Here is a 21,788-nt window from a genome sequence, read left to right on the forward strand (position 1 = left end):
ACTGTCCAGGGGGATAATGAGAGTGTGGTAAAACTCACGTGCACCTTCGTGGCCACGAAGGCAGGTGAACTGCAGAGAGCACACGCTGGCCCAAAGACCCTCAACATTGCGTGTGGGCACGCTTCCCTCATGGTTGCACGGTCCACCCACTGGTCTCACCTCACAGACTGGCTCTCTGCTGTTCAAGAGGTTTCCTGCTCTTAAAACTGCCTGAGGCAGGGAGGCAGGGTCTCTCCACGCCCATCACTGCACAAAGTGTGGCCTCCTGCCCAGATGCCGTCACTGCTCATCCGCACATCCTGGTAGGCTCACTGGGCTCCAGAGTCTGGACAACACCTCTGTGCCAGGGCCTAGCCCAGCCTAACCTGGGGCCTAGAAATTCCTGAGGGGCTGGAGAAACTTGTGTGCCCTGAATGGAGTGCTCTGAATGGGACCTCAGGGGTAAGGTGTATTAAGGTGCTGAGTAAAATCCTCTGTGCCAGGAAGTGCCACAAACAAGCATTTGCAAGTGTCACTGTGAGTCATGCCCAGAGCTCTCATACAAGATGCCTCTGGGGCATGGAAGACATGGTGGAAGTACCCAGCAGGTCCTGCCTGGAGAGCATGGTGAGGGGCTCTCTTGTCCCTCATCTACCCCTGCCCAGCTGCTCTGTAGGACAGCAGGAAGGAAGGGGGCATTCGGGGACTGTCCCAGGACCGACACTTAGAAGTCAACAAAGACAAAGGGAAGAGGACCACTGGGTGGCTGCCAAGGCCTCCTGGGACACTCCCCCTAGGTCAGCAGCCCCCAGCGCTCTGGTCACAGGAGCAGCTCCCTCTCATGACTGCCCAATGGCCAGCAAGCACCCACATCCTATACACGAGCAGGGGAGAGACCCTCGGAGCTCCTCGGGGACGTCCTATGGGGTGAGCTGTCCTCAGATTTTAAACCCCTCTATGCTGGGTCAGCTATTCACCATGCCCATGACTCCTGGGCACAGGAGCCAGTAACCCCACACAGTGCAGGGTGCAGGCCCACCTGGGGACTCCAGAAACGAAGTCCTGGTGAACCTGAAGCCCCTCTACCAGCACCACCTCTGACGCCTGCCCTCATATACTATCTCAGAGTTTTAAGAGTATACCTCACACTGTTACCCCTCCTGCTCTCCCCACCTTGGTTTCTCCCCTCCCTTCTCACACATGCCTCACCAGAAGCAGAGACATCAACTGACCCAAGTTCAGGCCGTGCCACAGTGACAATGCAGCCTCTGTTTCCTGGCACCTGACAGCAGCCAAAAGGAGGGCTGGCTCCAGCCAATGCTGTGTTTAAAGGGGCTTCACCTGCAGCCTTGCCCAGAGGCAGACCAAGGCGGAGGTGGAAGTCACCTGTTTCCCTGCCGCGGAAGCCTTCTTGCACACCCTCTCCCCACCAGGGCTGAGGCTCACCCACAGGGACCTTTCTTTCCTCGAACATCTGTGCATTTTAATATAACTTCCCAAAATATTACTCTGCAATTATTTCCAGGGACTTAAATGGGATCCCCAAATACATACAATTAAGACTAAAATTGTAATTTTAAATTAACTGCTAATTTGAATAAACATAAAGCTTTCCCATCTCCAAACCAAATGCAGACAACAACATCCCAATTAACCCTTAGACACCACCAAACTCCCGAAAACAACCACTCTGGAACCCTCCCAGGGAGAAACCGCTCCTAAACCATGTGGACCCCCATCCCTACAAACCCTGGAAATAGTCATTTTTTTCAGCTTTGCAAAATGAGAGTGTGTCTCCAGCCAGCAACTAGAGGAGAAGCACTGCCCTGTTGAAAAGGTGGCAATGACTTGATCTCAGGTCTCCAGCACCAGGTCTCTGCAGGCAGGGGACAAGGACGCAAGAGTACTCCTCGCCAATCCTCATTTACTGGGTGGAGGCACAGAACTCCCTCTGAATCACACTGTAACTTAAAATTTGGGGGCCCCCTTGAAAGTCCAGGAGCTCCAGAGTGGCTGACTCCGGGCTGTCTCTCTTGGGAGGCTACCAGCTGTGGGACAACACACTGTGAGAGCAGTCCAGCTGCCCCTGGGCACCGGCAGAGGTGGCAATCATGCCCATGTCCTGCATTGACAGAGGCCCCCTGACCACATCCCCAAGCCAGTTTTCCCAGTGTTCTGGCCCACAGGAGACCAGGAGAAAGGCAGAGGCCCAACCCTGGCCAGCAGGGACAGAGGTGAGAGAAGAGAGCAGGGGACACACACAGCCCTCTTTCCACCGCCCCTTCCAAGACAAGTCAGGCTCCAACCACCTGGAAGAAGCTCCAGAGATTCTATGATTACTCATTTTGTTACTGAAATGAGATTCCTAGGACTGAAAGTAACCAGAGGAACATTTTATTGCCTTAGACCAACAGAAAGTTCCAAGACTTCCCTGAATGTTCAGTTGGGCAGGTTCAAAGTGACAGCAGTGGTAGAAAGAAAAAAAGAAAAAGAAAAAGCTATCTTTCGCTCATTTCTTCCACACCCCAAGTCATTCAACGTAGTGGATATAGTGGCATCAGGCTCTGATGTCTCGGTGGACAGCAGCATTACCACACGTTGGGTATGAGACTAGACACACTTCTCCAATAACATTCTCCTGGTGTCCTCCAGCTGCAAAACTCCACATGTGCTGTATGTATGTACATTTTGTTCCAAGTGTTTGGCCCAAACCTGATTCAGAACCACAGAATATGTTGCCCACATCCACATGTGGGGTTATGATAGGGAAAGATAGGATTCTGTAGACAGAAAGGGAGAGGCTGGGGTTTGAAGATCCCTCCCTGGGTGGGGGGGGGGGGGGACACATATTTTAGAACATTTCTTCTGGGGAAGATGGCGGCGTAGGAGGATGCTGGGCTCACCGCGCGTCCTGCTGATCACTTAGATTCCACCTACACCTGCCTAAATAACCCAGAAAACCGCCAGAAGACTAGCAGAAAGTTGTCTCCGGAGCCAAGTGCAGACGAGAGGCCCACGGAAGAGGGTAGGAAGGGTGGCAAGGCGGTGCGTGCTGCACGGACTGGCGGGAGGGAGCCGGGGCGGAGGGGCGGCCCGACAGCCAAGCAGAGCCCTCGAGTCTGGCTGGCAAAAGCGGAGGGGCCGGACGGAGTGTGTTCCGACAGCAAGCGGGACTTGACATCTGGAAGGTTATAAGCTAACAGCTCTGCTCGGAGAATGGGAGGGCTGGAGGACAACGGGAGAGAGAGTTGTTGAGCCCCAGACGACAGAGCTCAGCTTGGCGGGGAACAAAGGCACTCACCAGCGCCATCTCCCTCGCCCATCCCCCAGCCAAAATCCCAAAGGGAACCGGTTCCTGCCAGGGAACTTGCTGGCACCGCACAAACACCCAACGCTGTGCTTCTGCGGATCCATCCCTCGGGCGGGTCTGACTCCCTCCCGAAGCGGATCTCTGAAGGAAAAGCAAGCTGAGCCTGCCCCTCCCGCTCTGTGCACCTTCCCGATCCACCCCAGGTAATACCCCAGATCCCCAGCACCACAAGCCTGGCAGTGTGCAAGTAGCCCAGATGGGCCATGCCACCCCACAGTGAACCCTGCCCCTAGGAGAGGGGAAGAGAAGGCACACACCAGTCTGACTGTGGCCCCAGCGGTGGGCTGGGGGCAGACATCAGGTCTGACTGTGGCCCCACCCACCTACGCAAGTTATTCAAGGCAGCACAGGAGAAGTGCCCTGCAGTCCCGCACCACTCCAGGGACTATCCAAAATGACAAAACGGAAGAATTTCCCTCAGAAAAACGTCCAGGAAATAGCAACAGCTAATCAACTGATCAAAAATGATTTAAACAATATAACAGAAAGTGAATTTAGAGTAATAGTCATAAAATTAATCGCTGGGCTTGAAAACAGTATAAAGGACAGCGAAGAATCTCTTCCTACAGAGATCAAGGGACTAAGGAACAGCCAGGAGGAGCTAAAAAATGCTATCAACAAGTTGCAAAATAAAATGGAGACAACTACGGCTCTGATTAAAGAGGCAGAGAAGAGAATAGGTGAACTAGAAGATAAAATTATGGAAAAAGAAGAAGCTGAGAAAAAGAGAGATAAAAAAAATCCAGGAGTATGAGGGGAAAATTAGAGAACTAAGTGATGCACTAAAGAGAAATAATCTACGCATAATTGGTATTCCAGAGGAGGAAGAGAGAGGGAAAGGTGCTGAAGGGGTACTTGAAGAAATAACAGCTGAGAACTTCCCTGATCTGGGGAAGGAAAAAGGCACTGAAATCCAAGAGGCACAGAGAACTCCCTTCAGACATAACTTGAATCGATCTTCTGCATGACATACCATAGTGAAACTGGCAAAATACAAGCATAAAGAGAAAATTCTGAAAGCAGCGAGGGATAAACGTGCTCTAACATATAAAGGGAGACCTATAAGACTCGTGACCGATCTCTCTACTGAAACTTGGCAGGCCAGAAAGGAATGGCAGGAGATCTTCAATGTGATGAACAGAAAAAATATGCAGCCGAGAATCCTTTATCCAGCAAGTCTGTCATTTAGAATAGAAGGAGAGATAAAGGTCTTCCCAAACAAACAAAAACTGAAGGAATTTGTCACCACTAAACCAGCCCTACAAGAGATCCTAAGGGGGATCCTGTGAGACAAAGTACCAGAGACATCGCTACAAGCATGAAACCTACAGACATCACAATGACTCTAAACCCATATCTTTCTACAATAACACTGAATGTAAATGGACTAAATGCACCAACCAAAAGACATAGGGTATCAGAATGGATAAAAAAAACAAGACCCATCTATTTGCTGTCTACAAGAGACTCATTTTAGACCTGAGGACACCTTCAGATTGAGAGTGAGGGGATGGAGAACTATTTATCATGCTACTGGAAGCCAAAAGAAAGCTGGAGTAGCCATACTTATATCAGACAAACTAGACTTTAAATTAAAGGCTGTAACAAGAGATGAAGAAGGACATTATATAATAATCACAGGGTCTATCCATCAGGAAGAGCTAACAATTATAAATGTCTATGCACCGAATACGGGAGCCCCCAAATATATAAAACAATTACTCACAAACATAAGCAACCTTATTGATAAGAATGTGGTAATTGCAGGGGACTTTAACACTCCACTTACAGAAATGGATAGATCATCTAGACACATGGTCAATAAAGAAACAAGGGCCCTGAATGATACATTGGATCAGATGGACTTGACAGATATATTTAGAACTCTGCATCCCAAAGCAACAGAATATACTTTCTTCTCGAGTGCACATGGAACATTCTCCAAGATAGATCACATACTGGGTCATAAAACAGCCCTTCATAAGTATACAAGAATTGAAACCATACCATGCATACTTTCAGACCACAATGCTATGAAGCTTGAAATCAACCACAGGAAAAAGTCTGGAAAGCCCCCAAAAGCATGGAGGTTAAAGAACGCCCTACTAAAGAATGAATGGGTCAACCAGGCAATTAGAGAAGAAATTAAAAAATATATGCAAACAAATGAAAATGAAAATACAACAATCCAAACGCTTTGGGATGCAGCAAAGGCAGTCCTGAGAGGAAAATACATTGCAATCCAGGCCTATCTCAAGAAACAAGAAAAATCCCAAATACAAAATCTAACAGCACACCTAAAGGAAATAGAAGCAGAACAGCAAAGACAGCCTAAATCCAGCAGAAGAAGAGAAATAATAAATATCAGAGCAGAAATAAACAATATAGAATCTAAAAAAACTGTAGAGCAGATCAACAAAACCAAGAGTTGGTTTTTTGAAAAAATAAACAAAATTGATAAACCTCTAGCCAGGCTTCTCAAAAAGAAAAGGGAGATGACCCAAATAGATAAAATCATGAATGAAAATGGAATTATTACAACCAATCCCTCAGAAATACAAGCAGTTATCAAGGAATACTATGAAAAATTATATGCCAACAAACTGGACAACCTGGAAGAAATGGACAAATTCCTAAACACCCACACGCTTCCAAAACTCAATCAGGAGGAAATAGAAAGCTTGAACAGACCCATAACCAGCGAAGAAATTGAATCAGTCATCAAAAATCTCCCAACAAATAAAAGTCCAGGACCAGATGGCTTCCCAGGGGAGTTCTACCAGACATTTAAAGCAGAGATAATACCTATCCTTCTCAAGCTATTCCAAAAAATAGAAAGGGAAGGAAAACTCCCAGACTCATTTTATGAAGCCAGTATTACTTTGATTCCTAAACCAGACAGAGACCCAGTAAAAAAAGAGAACTACAGGCCAATATCCCTATGAATATGGATGCAAAAATTCTCAATAAGATACTAGCAAATCAAATTCAACAGCATATAAAAAGAATTATTCACCATGCGATTCATTCCTGGGATGCAGGGCTGGTTCAACATTCGCAAATCAATCAACATGATATATCACATTAGTAAAAGAAAAGATAAGAACCATATGATCCTGTCAATCGATGCAGAAAAGGCATTTGACAAAATTCAGCAACCTTTCTTAATAAAAACCCTCGAGAAAGTCAGGATAGAAGGAACATACTTAAACATCATAAAAGCCATTTATGCAAAGCCCACAGCTAACATCATCCTCAATGGGGAAAAACTGTAGGAACACGACAGGGATGTCCACTCTCACCGCTGTTGTTTAACATAGTGTTGGAAGTTCTAGCATCAGCAATCAGACAACAAAAGGAAATCAAAGGCATCCAAATTGGCAAAGATGAAGTCAAGCTTTCACTTTTTGCAGATGACATGATATTATACATGGAAAATCTGATAGACTCCACCAGAAGTTTGCTAGAACTGATACATGAATTCAGCAAAGTTGCAGGATACAAAATCAATGTACAGAAATCAGTTGCATTCTTATACACTAATAATGAAGCAACAGAAAGACAAATAAAGAAACTGATCCCATTCACAATTGCACCAAGAAGCATTAAATACCTAGGAATAAATCTAACCAAAGATGTAAAAGATCTGTATGCTGAAAACTATAGAAAGCTTATGAAGGAAATTGAAGAAGATATAAAGAAATGGAAAAACATTCCGTGCTCATGGATTGGAAGAATAAATATTGTCAAAATGTCAATACTACCCAAAGCTATCTACACATTCAATGCAATCCCAATCAAAATTGCACCAGCATTCTTCTCGAAACTAGAACAAGCAATCCTAAAATTCATATGGAACTACAAAAGGCCCCAAATAGCCAAAGTAATTTTGAAGAAGACCAAAGCAAGAGGCATCACAATCCCAGACTTTAGCCTCTACTACAAAGCTGTAATCATCAAGACAACATGGTATTGGCACAAAAACAGACACATAGACCAATGGAATAGAATAGAAACCCCAGAACTAGACCCACAAACGTATGGCCAACTAATCTTTGACAAAGCAGGAAAGAATATCCAATGGAAAAAAGACAGTCTCTTTAACAAACGGTGCTGGGAGAACTGGACAGCAACATGCAGAAGATTGAAACTAGACCACTTTCTCACACCATTCACAAAAATAAACTCAAAATGGATAAAGGACCTGAATGTGAGACAGGAAACCATCAAAACCCTAGAGGAGAAAGCAGGAAAAGACCTCTCTGACCTCAGCCATAGCAATCTCTTACTCGACACATCCCCAAAGGCAAGGGAATTAAAAGCAAAAATGAACTACTGGGACCTTATGAAGATAAAAAGCTTCTGCACAGCAAAGGAAACAACCAACAAAACTAAAAGGCAACCAACGGAATGGGAAAAGATATTTGCAAATGACATATTGGACAAAGGGCTAGTATCCAAAATCTATAAAGAGCTCACCAAACTCCACACCCGAAAAACAAATAACCCAGTGAAGAAATGGGCAGAAAACATGAATAGACACTTCTCTAAAGAAGACATCCGGATGGCCAACAGGCACATGAAAAGATCCTCAACGTCACTCCTCATCAGGGAAAAACAAATCAAAACCACACTCAGATATCACCTCACGCCAGTCAGAGTGGCCAAAATGAACAAATCAGGAGATTATAGATGCTGGAGAGGATGTGGAGAAATGGGAACCCTCTTGCACTGTTGGTGGGAATGCAAATTGGTACAGCCACTCTGGAAAACAGTGTGGAGGTTCCTCAGAAAATTAAAAATAGACCTACCCTATGACCCAGCAATAGCACTGCTAGGAATTTACCCATGGGATACAGGAGTACTAATGCATAGGGGCACTTGTACCCCAATGTTTATAGCAGCACTCTCAACAATAGCCAAATTGTGGAAAGAGCCTAAATGTCCATCAACTGATGAATGGATAAAGAAATTGTGGTTTATATACACAATGGAGTACTACGTGGCAATGAGAAAGAATGAAATATGGCCCTTTGTAGCAACATGGATGGAACTGGAGAGTGTGATGCTAAGTGAAATAAGCCATACAGAGAAAGACAGACACCATATGGTTTCACTCTTATGTGGATCCTGAGAAACTTAACAGAAACCCATGGGGGAGGGGAAGGAAAAAAAAAAAGAGGTTAGAGTGGAAGAGAGCAAAGCATAAGAGACTCTTAAAAACTGAGAACAAACTGAGGGTTGATGGGGGGTGGAAGGGAGGGGAGGGTGGGTGATGGGTATTGAGGAGGACACCTTTTGGGATGAGCACTGGGTGTTGTATGGAAACCAATTTGACAATAAACTTCATATATTGAAAAAAAAAAATAAAACATTTCTTCTGGGAATGTCTGACCTTGAGCAAACCCCCTCAGGTGGAAAGTTCCTCCTGAGAATGTGACAGACACTACCTACTCTCCCTCAGGCTTCCCCCAGGAATTTCACAAAAGACCTGACTAAAAACAAGTAGACCATAAAACGTATGACCCACAAGGAACAGTATGGCCATAGAACACCCCTCATACAACAGAAACAGGCCAATCAAAAAGGCACAACTAGGGATTTAGAGTTCCCTAGACAATAAGGGTAGGACCTGAGAAGGAACCTGTAAATCAAAGTCCCTTGCCTATAGTTGCGGGCATTCACTTTCAAATGCCCCCTCTCTGTAAAGAGAGCTTTCAAACTATTCTTACTTTCTGGTCTCACACTCTACTAAACTTTTGCCTGCTGCCCATTTTGCTTTGTATCTACCTCTTCAGTCTTCGAAGCCACAAGACAACGAACCCTGGGTATTGAGGTAAAAAGTCATGCAACAGAATGGGAGGCACAGGTCTGCCACTGGCACAGGGGCTCCCCACCCAGTGCCACAGCTTGGTGGTTAGCACTACCAGCTGGGCACGGGCCTGGCACAAACTCACAAGAGCTTCTGAGGGCAGAAAACAGCCCCCAAACTTGGCCTTCTTCCGGAAACATCCCCAGCAGCAGCCATGTATCACTGCCAGCCCATTCTCACCCTGTATCCTAGAGGGCTGAGGCCTCAGAGAGGTGAAGAGACATGGTCTTTGGGCCTTTGCATTGTTAAAAAGAAAACCCCAGGCCCAAAATGGCGTCACTTAGGCAAAGTCACCAAACAGGGGCTTAATATCTAACCCAATTACAGTTTCAGCCTCCCCCAGAAATGTAGTCTTGCTCAGTTGGTGTAGAATTTTCTGATCAGCGTCAGTGAGGTCATCTGTCACAGGGCCCTCTCCATTCCCCAAAAGAAAATTATATAATCTCCATGATATGGGCCACCTAACTCTTACCCCAAAGGGAAAGTGACCCTGCCTGAGACAATCCTTTCTTTTCTTTTGCTAACAACTTCCTTGCTTCACCCTCCTTCCTATAAAAACCATCCATTTTGTACAACTCCTCAGAGCTCCCCTCTACCTGCTAGATGGGGTGCTGCCTGATTCAAGAATCATTTAATGAAGCCAATAAGATTTTCAAATATACTCAGTTGGATTTTTGTTCTTTAACGGCATCAACTTGGCTACTTCTACCTTTCTCCAAAAGTTCGTTTTATACAGAAGTAAGTGGGCCAATATTGTCCTTTCAGTAAAATAACTGTTGTGAATGCCTCAATTTGGGGCAGAAGCAACCTTATCTTTAGTGAGTGGGTGCCAGATCCACACTTCCTCCACGAGAACTGTGGTCTTTAAGAATACATATCCCTCCCCCTTCCCCATTCCCCTGATGAAATCGGGATAACAATATTTCTTACACTCGTAATTAAGAGCAGAACAGATGGCAATGGTTGAAAAATCTGTTCATGAGAAGTGATGCTGGCAGCAGGATCATCAGCAAGATGGGGAGCACGGGGGCGATTTTGTTTTTCTTGATGTGCAGAAGGCCTACCACTGTAATCCCAAAAACAAGGTCCTGGGAATGGAGGGGAAAGGGTGGGATGCAAGATTCATCCACAATAAGAGGGCAAAACAGCTGGGCCATTTAGAAGCGACCACAGAAAAGTCACCTGCTTCTGCACTGGCTGAGCTGACCCTGCTTCCCAGGGAGCTCAGCTTCCAGAGCCACCATGATAGACCATCAGCACCTGTGAGAGGCAAACAATAGCCTCCTGGGCTTTTTCCTCTGTCTAGTGAGGACACCTGGACACCTCCTCTACGTAGTCACATTCATCTCTGCTTCAAATCTACCAAAACCACAATGCACAGGAGAAAATGTACAAATTAGCAGCCACCCATGCCCAGGTGGCCTGGCAACATACTTTATCACTTTTATTCATTCAGAATGTGCCAGCCACTCTTTTGGGTGTGGGGATGGCAGGGAATAGACGGACGATGTTCCAGTCTTCCGGGTTTTATGTTCTAAGGAGGAAGCCAGGCAAAAAATGACTGAACCATCAAATAAAGTACAGTAAAACCCTGGATTGCAAGTAACTTGTTCTGTGAGTGCTCCACAAGACGAGCAAACATTTCTAATAAATTTTAATTTTAACTTGATAAAGGAGTGATGTCTTGCAATACAAGTAGTACATGACGCCAAATGTCACATGATCACAACTGAGCCAAAGGTTCTTGAAATTCGCTTTGATATACAAGTGTTTTGGATTACAAGCATGTTTCCAGAATGAATTATGCTCGTAAACCAAGGTTTTACTGTATGTAATTCTAGGTGGTGACAAGAGTCAGGAGGAAAACTGAAGCCCGGGGAAGGACTCTGTTTCAGCTCGAACACGAAAAGAGCTTGGAAGTTGCCACTTGAGCCCTTACAATAAGAAAGAGCTGGACAAAGCGAACATCAGTGACTTTTCTTAGACCCATCAATGAACTAAGTTTGCAGATGGCCCCCTGAAATCTGAAGGACCAAGAAACATCTCTTGATTCTGGCAGAGGGAGGAGGAAATAACCATTGTGAAACACCCAGAAACTTCTCCGTAACAAAGGTCTGCTGTCCAGGGGGAAAGACTTAGCCAGAATCTTGTCTCAAAGCCACCAGTGAAGGGTGGGGAGGGCATTTTGCTCACTGAAGCCACTCTAGCCTCTCTCTCTAGAGTGTGCCAGGCACTCTAAGGGGGCTGGAAGAGCCATGTGAGAAGAAACTCTGGCGAAAGTCACAGGCTGGGAGCACAGGCCCACCTAAAGATGGAGACTTCATCATAAGATTACAGAATACTTCTGCTCCCCCACAGCTTCCACCACATCACAGGGCTCCAGTATGACACCAGTGGATTAAGCTAAAAGAGCTACCCCAGATTCTCTAACCAGGAGCGCCAAGGGAAGGCCACAGTCGAGGTGGGACAGACAAAACCAAGAAAGACATGACATATAGCCCAATCCCTAATGAGATTTACAAACACTCACACTAAAGGCTTCCAACATAATATGCCTGGCTTTTAACAAAATATAAGGCATATCAAAGGCAAAATAAGTAAGTAAATACATAAATAAATAAATAAATTTTTAAACCCATGTTTAAAAGAAGTAAAGCAAGCATTATAACCAGATTCATATGATAGTTTTTGGAATTATCATACTGGGAAATTAAAGTAACTATGACTAATGTGCTAAGGGTTCTAATGGGAAAAGTAGACAACACAGAACAGATTGGTAATATAAACACAAGGATGGAAAGTCTGAGAATCAAAAAGAAATGCTAGAAAAATTTTTTTAAAAAATAATCTATAATAGAAATGAAGACTACCTTTGAAAATGAAGAATACCCATCAGTAGATTTGAGATGGTTGAGGAACAAATCAGTGAGCTTAAAGACAAGTCAACAGAAATTTCCCCAACTGAAACACAAACAGAAAAAAGAATGGGTGCAGCGTGGGCCAAACGAGTATCCAAGAACAGTGGGACAATATCAAGAGATGTAACATACATGTAATTGGAACATCAAAAGGAAACAAAAGAAATAATGGAGAAGGAAAAATATTTGCGGTAACAATGGCCAAAAATTTTCCACACGAGGCTCAAAAAACACCAAACAGAATAAATATTTAAAAAAAAGAAAACGAACAAAAACAAAAACAAAAATACCTACTCAAACTGCAGAAAACCAAACAGAGAAAATCATGAAAGAAGCCAGAAGGAGGTGTGGAAACATTTTATCTAGAGAAGAACAAAGAAAAGAGCTAACAGCAGATTTCTCCTCAGAAACCATGTCAGCAAGAAAAGAGTAAAGGAAAATCTTTAAAAGTTTTAAAAGATAAAACCACCAACCTACAAGTCTATGTCCAAGCACAGTTATCTTTCAAAAGTGAAGAAGAAATAAATATTATCTCAGACAAACAAAAACCAAGGGAATTTGTCACCAGCAGCCAGATCGAGAGAAATGTTCAAAAACTCTTCACACAGAAGGAAAAATATATAGTTGGAAACTTGAATCTACATAAAGAAAGAAGAATATCTGAGAAGAAATGAATGAAGGTAAAATAAAATCTCTTATTTTTGTTACTGTTATTTGATCTAAAAAAATATTTTTTTTATTTAAAGCAATAATAGTTACAACATGTTGTGTAATTATATCTTATGGGTAAGTGGAATGAATAATAGCAATGTCATGAGGAATGGGAATTACTAATACTCTGTTTTTACTCTGTTACTTGCACTAATATGAAAAAGTATTCTTAGTATTATTTGAAGATAGACTTCAATTATTTTAGAATGTATATCGTAAACTCTGAGGTCAGAACTAAAAATTTTTAAAAAGAAATATAAATGATAAACTAAGAGAACATTATGGAATCATATAAAATGGTCCATGAAAACCAGAGAAGAAAAAAGAGCCTGTTGCAAAAATAAAAGCTATTAAAAAGTTCGATATTAATCTAAATACTCCAACAATAACTTTAAATGTGAACGGTATAAAAATACATCAAGTAAAAGACAGAGGTTATCAGAGTAAATAAAAACACAAGATCCAACCATATGCTGTCTATAAGAAACCCATTTTTTTCTTTTCAAATTTTTATTTAAATTCCAGTTAGTTAACATACAGTGCAATATTGGTTTCAGGAGTAGAATTCAGAAATTCATTCCCTACATATAACACCCAGTGCTCATCACAAGTGCCCTCTTTAATACCCATCACCCATCCCATCCCCCACCCACCTCTCTCCTTCAATCCTCAGTTTGTTCTCTATCTTTAAGAGTCTCTTATGGTTTGTTTCCCTGTCTTTTTTTCTTTTTTTTCCACCTCCCATATGTTCATCTGTTTTGTTTCTTAAATTCCACATGAGTGAAATCATACAGTATTTGTCTTTCTCTGACTTATTTCCCTTAGCATAATTCACTCTAGCTCCATCCACATTGTTGCAAATGGCAAAATTTCATTCTTTTCGATGGCTGAGTAATATTCCATTGTGTGTATATATGTGTGTGCATATATATTATATATATCATATACATCATATACGTATATGTATATATGTATACATGTGTGTATATATCACGTATACATATATCACATACACAAACATACACACACACACACACACATTGATATATATATATATCACATCTTCTTTATCCATTCATCAGTCAATAGACATCTGGGCTCTTTCCATAGTTTGGCTATAAGAAATCCATTTTAACTATAAAGATTCTGGGGTACCTGGGTAGTTCAGTCAGTTAAACATCCAACTTTGGCTCAGGTCATGATCTCACAGTTCTTGAGTTTGAGCCCCACATCGGGTCTCTACTGTCAGCATGGAGCCTACTTCAAATTATCTGTCTCCCTCTCTCTGCCCCTCCCCTGCTCATGCTCTCTCTCCCCAAAATAAATAAACATTTAAAAAAGGAATAAAAAAATAAATATAAAGACTCTGATAGGTTAAAAGGAATGGAGAAAGATAAACCATGCTAACTCTAATCAAAAGAAAATTAGAGTACCAATATTAATTTCAGACACAGCAGACTTTAGAACAAGGAAAATTATCATGGATAAAGAGGGAGCATTACATAATGATATGTAATTCTATTCAATTATTCAAGAAGATATTACAATCCTAAACAGCTATGCACCTAACATCAGAGTATTAAAATATATGAGGCAAAAATTGATAGAATTGAAAAGAGAGACAAATTCATTATTATAATTGGAGGCTTCACCATCCTCTGTCAGTAACCGATATAACAAGCAGGCAGAAAATCAACAAACATAGTTCACTCAAACAGCCCTATCAATCAACTGCTTCTAAATGACATTTATAGAATATTTTATCCAACAACAGCAAAACACACATTCTTCTCAAGCTTGCATGGAACATTCACCTAAGTGTCTTAGCCCACTGGACTGCTATAACAAAATACAACAGACTGGGTGGCTTATAAACAACAAACATTTATTTCTCATAGTTCTAGGGACTAGAAGTCCGAGATCAGGATGCCAGCTTGGTCAGGTGTGGGTCCCCTTCTGGGTCTCAGACTTCTCACTGTGTCCTCATACGGCAGAAGGGGATAGGGAGCTCTGTGGAGCCTTCTTCATAAGAATAGTAACCCCATCCCAAGGGCGCTGCCTAATCACCTGATCACCTCCCAAAGATGCCATCTTCTAATACAATCACTTTGGGGGGGTATGACTTCAACATAAGAACTTGTAGGGGCTGGGGAGATACCAATATTATGATCATAGCACAAAAAAAGACCACATTTGGGACCACAAGACACACCTTAACAAGTTTTTTACAAAACAGGTATCATACAAAGTATTTTCTTAGACTAGAATGGAATTAAACCAAAAAGCAATTAACAGGAAGACAGGTGAAATCTCCAAATACCTGACAATTTAACAACACAATTCTAAATAACACATGGGTCAATGAGTAATTACTGACAAATTTTAAAAAAAAATTTTAAACGAAAATGAAAATACCAGTTGTCAGAATTTGCAGAAGGCAGCAAAAGCAGTATTTAGAGAAAAATTTATAGCACTAAATGTATACATTAGAAAAGAAGAAAGATCTAAAATCAATAACCTAAGCTTCTACCTCAGGAAATAAGATAACAATTTTTTTAATGTTTATTTATTTTGAGAAAGAGAGCATGCATGCACATGTGCAGGGAAGGGGCGGAGAGAGAGGGAGAAAGAGAATCCCAAGCAGGCTCCATGCTTAGTGCAGAGCCCAACACAGAGCTCGATCTCATGACAGCGAGATCATGACCTGAGCCAAACTCAAGAGTTGGACACTTTACCAACTCAGTCACCCATGCACCCCGAGATAAAGAACAATTTTAAGTCTAAATCAAGCAAAAGAAATATAGTGAAGAGTATAAATCAATGAAATCAGGAATATGATAGGAAAAAAATCAACACACTAAAAGTCTGGTTTTTTGACCAAGCTAACCAAGAAAAAGGAGAGAAGACACAAATTACTAACACCAGAAATGAAAGAAATACTGATCCCACAGACATTAAAGGCATAATAAAAGAATACTACAAAGAACTCTATACCCCCAAATTTGATAATTTAGATAAAATGGGCCAATTTCTTAAATGATACACACTACCAGACTCATACAAGGAGAAAGACAAACCAGCTATCTGTGTTAAGGAAATTGAATCAATAATTAATAATCTTCCCCCCAAAATCACGAGGCCCAGATGACTCCTCTTAGGAATTCTACCAAATGTTTAAGTTAGATAGGATACCAATTCTCTACAATCTACTTCAGAAATTAGAAAAGGAAGGAGCCCTTCCTGACTTATATCATAAATCCAGTATGACCCTAATATCAAAAACAGATAATTACAAGATAATTACAAGAAAGAAAACTAGAGACCAGTATCTCTCATGAATACACACCTAAAAATCTTCAACAAAGTATTAGCAAATAGAATCCAACAATATCTGAGAAGAATTATGTATCACAACCAAGTGAGATGTATTCCAGGGATGCAATGTTGGATCAACATGAGAAAATAAACTGATATAAGCCATCACCACACAGACAAAAGAAGAAAAAATATATGATCATATTAATTGATGCAGAAAAAGCATTATACAAAAGACAACACCAATTCCTGATTTAAAAAAAAAAATTCACCAAATTAGTCATTGAGGAGACCATCCTTAGCTTGACAAGAGGAAATACAAATCAAAACCACAATAAGATACCACTTTACACCCGGATGGTTGGCCATCACTTTAAAAAAAAAAAAGAAAACAATAAGAGTAGGTAAGGTTGAGGAAAACAGGAACCCTCACATCCCGCTGGTGAGAATGTAATAAAGCAGTAGTGGAAAACATATTGGTGGTTCCTCAAAAATTACCATGTGATCCAGCAACTCCACTCCTAGGTATATACACAAAAGAACTGAAAACATGTATTCAAATACCTGTACACACACGTTCATAATAGCATTATTCATAACAGGCAAAAGGTTGAAACCACCCAAATGTCCATCAACAGATGAACGGATAAACAGGACGTGGTATATAAATATACAATGGAACAGTACTCAGTCGTAAAAGGAATGAAGTTCTGATACCTGCTACAACTTGGATGAACCGCATAAACATTATGCCAAATCAAAGTCCATTTGGGCTGCTGTAACAAAGTACCAGAGATTATGTGGCTTGTAACAATAATTCTCACAGTTCTAGAGGCTGTGACACAAAAGGTCACATACTGTATTATTTCTAACTGTATAGGAAACATCCATTATAGGTAAATCCACAGAGACTGAAAGCTGAGTGATGAGGTTGGGAGGGTGGGGGAGAGGGAATGGAAACAGAACACTTAACAAACATGAGCATTTCCTTCTGAGATGATGAAAATGTCTTGGAACACAATCGAAGGGATGGATCCCCCACGACACAGGAGAGGCATTAAATGTTACTAAACTACACACGTTAAGCTGGTTACTGGTTAATTTCTGTTATGTGAATTTTATCTCAGTTTTTTAACAATGTAGATAACATCATATTTAATGGTGAGAAACTAGAGACTTTCCCCCTAAGATGGAGACCAAGGCAGAAAGAGAGAGAGGAAAAAACAACGACAACAACAACAACAACAACGACAACATCCAAACACTGCAGGGCACTCAGGATGTTGACAGAAAATCATGTGTTGGATTTGTCAACACTGGGTGTTGGTGACCTGGATGAGAATTCTCAGTGGGATGAGAGAGAGAGCAGGAAGCCAACCAGGGTAAGCTAAAGAACAATTGGACTGACTTCTGGTGTTTAGGAAACAGGGTTAGAAACCTTTCTTCATCTTCTCTTGAAACTGCTCAAAAACAAAAGGAGAGCCAGAAACATAAATAAACACCATACCTGCTAATCAGAAACTGAATTTTTTCAGATCTAGGGGATGTGTTTTAACTGTCTCCTGATTTAGTCCATCCTGACTGATACACGTTTTATAGGGATTTAACCCAAAATTATGAAATAACTATACTGGTTAAATAGAGCATCCCTACGAAATGAAAACTGTGAGTTAAAATCATTTTCACCACCATAGGGAGTTCAGAAATAAGAGTGCATGCATAATCTTTACGAATGTGTGATAAATCGCAGAAGAAACAGCTGAAAGCTGTAAGTGGTGGTCCACAGGGAGCAGGATAGGGCAGGGGTCGCGTGGGGATAGTAGGAGCGGTAGCCAAGAATCTGCTGTTTTTTAACAAACCTTACAGAACTCCTGACTTCTAAAAAAACATGTATATGTATAGGATATCGATAAAATAAAAATAATATTTGAAAAAGCGAACCCAGGGCTGTCAGGGGGGCTAAGGGCAGGTGGGGCATGTCATGTCACAGCCTGAAAGGACCTGGCCAAGAATGCTGTGTAAGCACACCTGTGCACAGGGCTGGGTCCTAGCTGCCTCAGTTTCCACAGCACCCAGAACAGGACCCAGCATAGTGCTAGAGGTGTGGCTGAGGCTTTGGAACTGCAGCCATGATTTTAAATCCCAGCTCTGGCACTTTCCAGGTCTGTGCATGTGAGCAAGAACCTCACTTTCCTCCCTGGCCTTCAGCGAGCATTCAGGGAGTCACTCTGTGTGGCTCTCGCAGCACAGTGCCTGGCCCACTATGTACAGAACAAATAGTGCTCTTACTGCTTTTAAGTTCTCAACGTATACTTGAAGGAGCTGCCATGCCACCAGGTTGAGAGGCAGGAGGGAGACATAATGGGGTGGGTCAGGATGTTTCCTGAAAGACAGTGTAAAGTGGGGTTGGCACTGAGCTGCTCAGTGGGGTCTGGATTAGGGACCAGATGGTGGAGAGTGAAGCACAGCAAGGCTTTGGGGGGAGGGCAGAATGGGAGCCAACGAAGGTGCTGTATAAAAACAGGGAGCCGGAAGGCCAGGCTGACTGGCCACTGAAGGACGGAACGTGGGCTGGAAGCTGTGGCTGGCTGTATGCTGCACTTGGGGACCCTGCTAGGAAAAGGTCTCATGTGGGATGATTACACAGCTGTTGATGTCCCCTCCCCTTTGCAGGACAAGCTGGGCCGCTCCACTGACCAGACCCCACAGGCACCTGGAAGATGGGCCCTGTCCTGGGAGGGGACTTGCTATGGGTTGAATTATGGCCCCCGAGGCAATATTCAAGTCCTAACCCTCAGTAGCTGTGCATGAAACCCTAATTGGAAACAAGGTCTCTGCAGGTGATCATGAAGATGAGGTCATTGGAGTGGGCCCTAATCCATTTTGAGTGGTGTCCTTTTAAAAGGGGAAAATTGGGGGGCACCTAGGTGCTCGGTGGGTTAAGTGTCTGACTTGTGGTCTCAGCTCAGGTCATGATCTCACAGTTCGTGAGTTCGAGTCCTGCGTCAGGCTCTGCACTGACAGTGTGGAGCCTGCTTGGTATTCTCTCCCTCCGTCTCCCTCTCTCTCTCTCTCTCTCTTCCCTTCCCCCACTTGCTCACTCTCTCTCAAAATAAATAAATAAACTTTAAAAAAAAATAAAAAGGGGAATTTTGAACACAGAGATAACGACGCAAGGAGAAAGCTATGTGGGGGTTACAATTATAGCAGCACAAGTCAAGGAAGGCCAGAGACTGTCAGCAAACTACGAGAGCTGGAGAGAGGCCTGCAACAGACTCCCCCTCGCAGTCCCCAGAAGGAGCCATCCCTGCCAACACCTTGATTTTGGACTCCAGAACCGTGAGAAAATAAGCTTCTGTTGTTTAAGCCACCCAGTCTGTGGTACTTTGCCACAGCAGCCCTAGATAGCTAACACAGGCTTGCGGCTCTCACTGCCAACAGGTGACACCCTCAGACACAGCCTTATCACAGGCTGTGTATCACAGACACACTCAGTCACAGCCTGAGTGCCCAGCTCCATCCACTTGGGGGGACTTTCCACAGTGGCCCCCAGTCCCCAAGCTGCCCTGCCCCCACCTGGTGACCCTGGAGAGAGCCCCTAATGGCAGGACCTCAGGTCAACCACCTGGGTCGATGAGTAGCCTGGAGTTGGGCAGGGTTGGGCGGGGAGACCCTGCCCACATCCTGCTGGCCCTGTTGCACTCCCAGGGAGAGCCACTCACTTGGATGTCCCTGGCCCATGTGCACCTAACTGGAAGGGGGGCTGCCTGGGGAGGCAACACAGTGCCACGCAGAACACAGTGCAGCAGAAAGCACCCTGGTGAGTCTGATAGGGGACACAGGCGGGGTCATAGGAAACAGTCTACTGTGTGGCCATTGGTCCTCTAGGGACATCCTGGACTCCTTCTTGCCTTTTTCTGCAAAATAAAGGTAAATTTGTAAAAACAGAAAGCAATGAAAAATTTTAGTGTAGGTGCATTTAAGCTTTTCTTAGAGAGAGGTGGGGGCCACAGGACACAATGCTGTTCTCTCAGCTCCCATTCAGCACGGGAGCCGAGGTGTATACGAAACGGCAGGTGGGGCCCAGCACAGTGGTGACTATCACCCAGTGAGTGGTGAGGTCCTACTCACTCGCAGTCCCCAGGCCCAAGAGGACTCTCAGCCATCCGCAGGACGGTCCTGGCCTCAGAGGCTGGTTTGCCCACACGGGATTCAGCAAAGCTTAAATCTTCCAGAGACTGAAACAAGAGAACACAAATAGGGTATCAATGGGCTGCAAGCAAGCTGCTTATGTATAAACACATGGCAGCTCTCTTATCTGAGCGACAGACCACACGTTTAAAAAAAAGAGGCTAACAGCTCCCTGCACCGAAACGTCAAAGGCGGCTCGGAACTGTGGGATCAGAACTCCAAGGTTCTGCAGAACAGCTGAACATTTTGAAAATCAAAGAGCTGCAAATAGATCGTGAGTGTCTCCAAGTTTTCAAGTGAGCCCTCCTGCTCATTCCCAAAGGTCAGCATGCACAGACAGCTAACGATTTTGAGGCCACCAGCGGCTGGGCCTTGGTAGAAAAGAGTGGGGAATGTATTTCTCTAACCCTTTTGGAAGAAGACACAGGAAACCCTATAGCATTAATATTTCAGGTTTCACTTGCTCTAACAGGAAATGAAGCACATTCTTCAAAGTTCTGTTCCCAATTTGTTTTCCAAAGAAGCAAAATGCTACACAGAACACAGAGCTTTGTGTCACCTGCATTACCTTAAAATCGTATGTGACATACATGGCTGGGAGTTCTACAAAATACACTGAACAAAGCCTTTTCAAAGACAGAGTGATTATATATGCACATGTGGGGGCACAGTGCAAGTCATCCCCTGTGCAAGTGACATCATTTCCTCCCTAACACACGGGGGCGCAGCGTCCAGCCTGCAGCCTACAGACCAGGGCCACCCTGGCATGGGCCATTGCCTGGATCTGTGCAAGGAGCTGGACTACGGAGGCACCTTGGTTGACATCCTAACTCTGCCTCTTAACAGCCTGGGAGGACTAAGGAACCTACCCATGCCTCAGTTTCCCTACTTCAGAGGAGGATGGGAGCACTAAGATATTGGGGATCAGGCCTCACCTCCAGTACCAAGACCTTGGTCTCCCTATCATGTCAAATGAAGGCACCGACCCCCATGACTTACAAGGTTCCTTAAGCTTTTTTAATTTTTTTTTTTTTTTTAGTTTATCCATTGTTTGAGAGAGAGAAAGAGAGAGCAGGAAAAGGGCAGAAAGAGAGGGAGAGAGCATCCTAATTAGGCTCTGCACTGTCAGCACAGAGCCAGATGCAGGGCTCAAACTCACGAACCGTGAGATCATGACCTGAGCTGAAATCAAGAGTTGGACACTCAACCAACTCAGGCACCCTAGGTTCCTTGAGCTTCAATGTCGATGGCTGGTGCCATGTTCCCTGTCCACAGAACAGGCCATCCAGCTGAAGGCCTCCTAAATCCAAACATGGAGCCCACCCCCAACCATGGGCCCACTCCAATACCGATGGACGAGGGCATCACTGTCCATGCAGGTAACAACCAGGCCAAACCACACCTGTGCCTGCCCCAACCACAGCCAGGGACA

The 21,788-nt window shown here is 43.6% G+C and overlaps 1 protein-coding gene across 3 annotated transcripts in view; it reads right to left on the reverse strand.

Annotated features, from left to right (window-relative positions):
* Positions 1 to 20,400, reverse strand: part of APBA2 (amyloid beta precursor protein binding family A member 2) — a 222,062-nt gene extending 201,662 nt beyond the window's left edge. For all 3 annotated transcript variants that reach the window (XM_030317530.2, XM_032593581.1, XM_030317529.2), the window contains exon 1: positions 20,297 to 20,400. The gene's annotated coding sequence lies outside the window, so the exon portion shown is untranslated. The remainder of the gene's footprint in view (positions 1 to 20,296) is intronic.
* Positions 20,401 to 21,788: the final 1,388 nt, after the last annotated feature.

Source organism: Lynx canadensis, chromosome B3 (genome assembly GCF_007474595.2).
Source record: "Lynx canadensis isolate LIC74 chromosome B3, mLynCan4.pri.v2, whole genome shotgun sequence".
In the NCBI taxonomy this organism is placed as follows: domain Eukaryota; kingdom Metazoa; phylum Chordata; class Mammalia; order Carnivora; family Felidae; genus Lynx; species Lynx canadensis.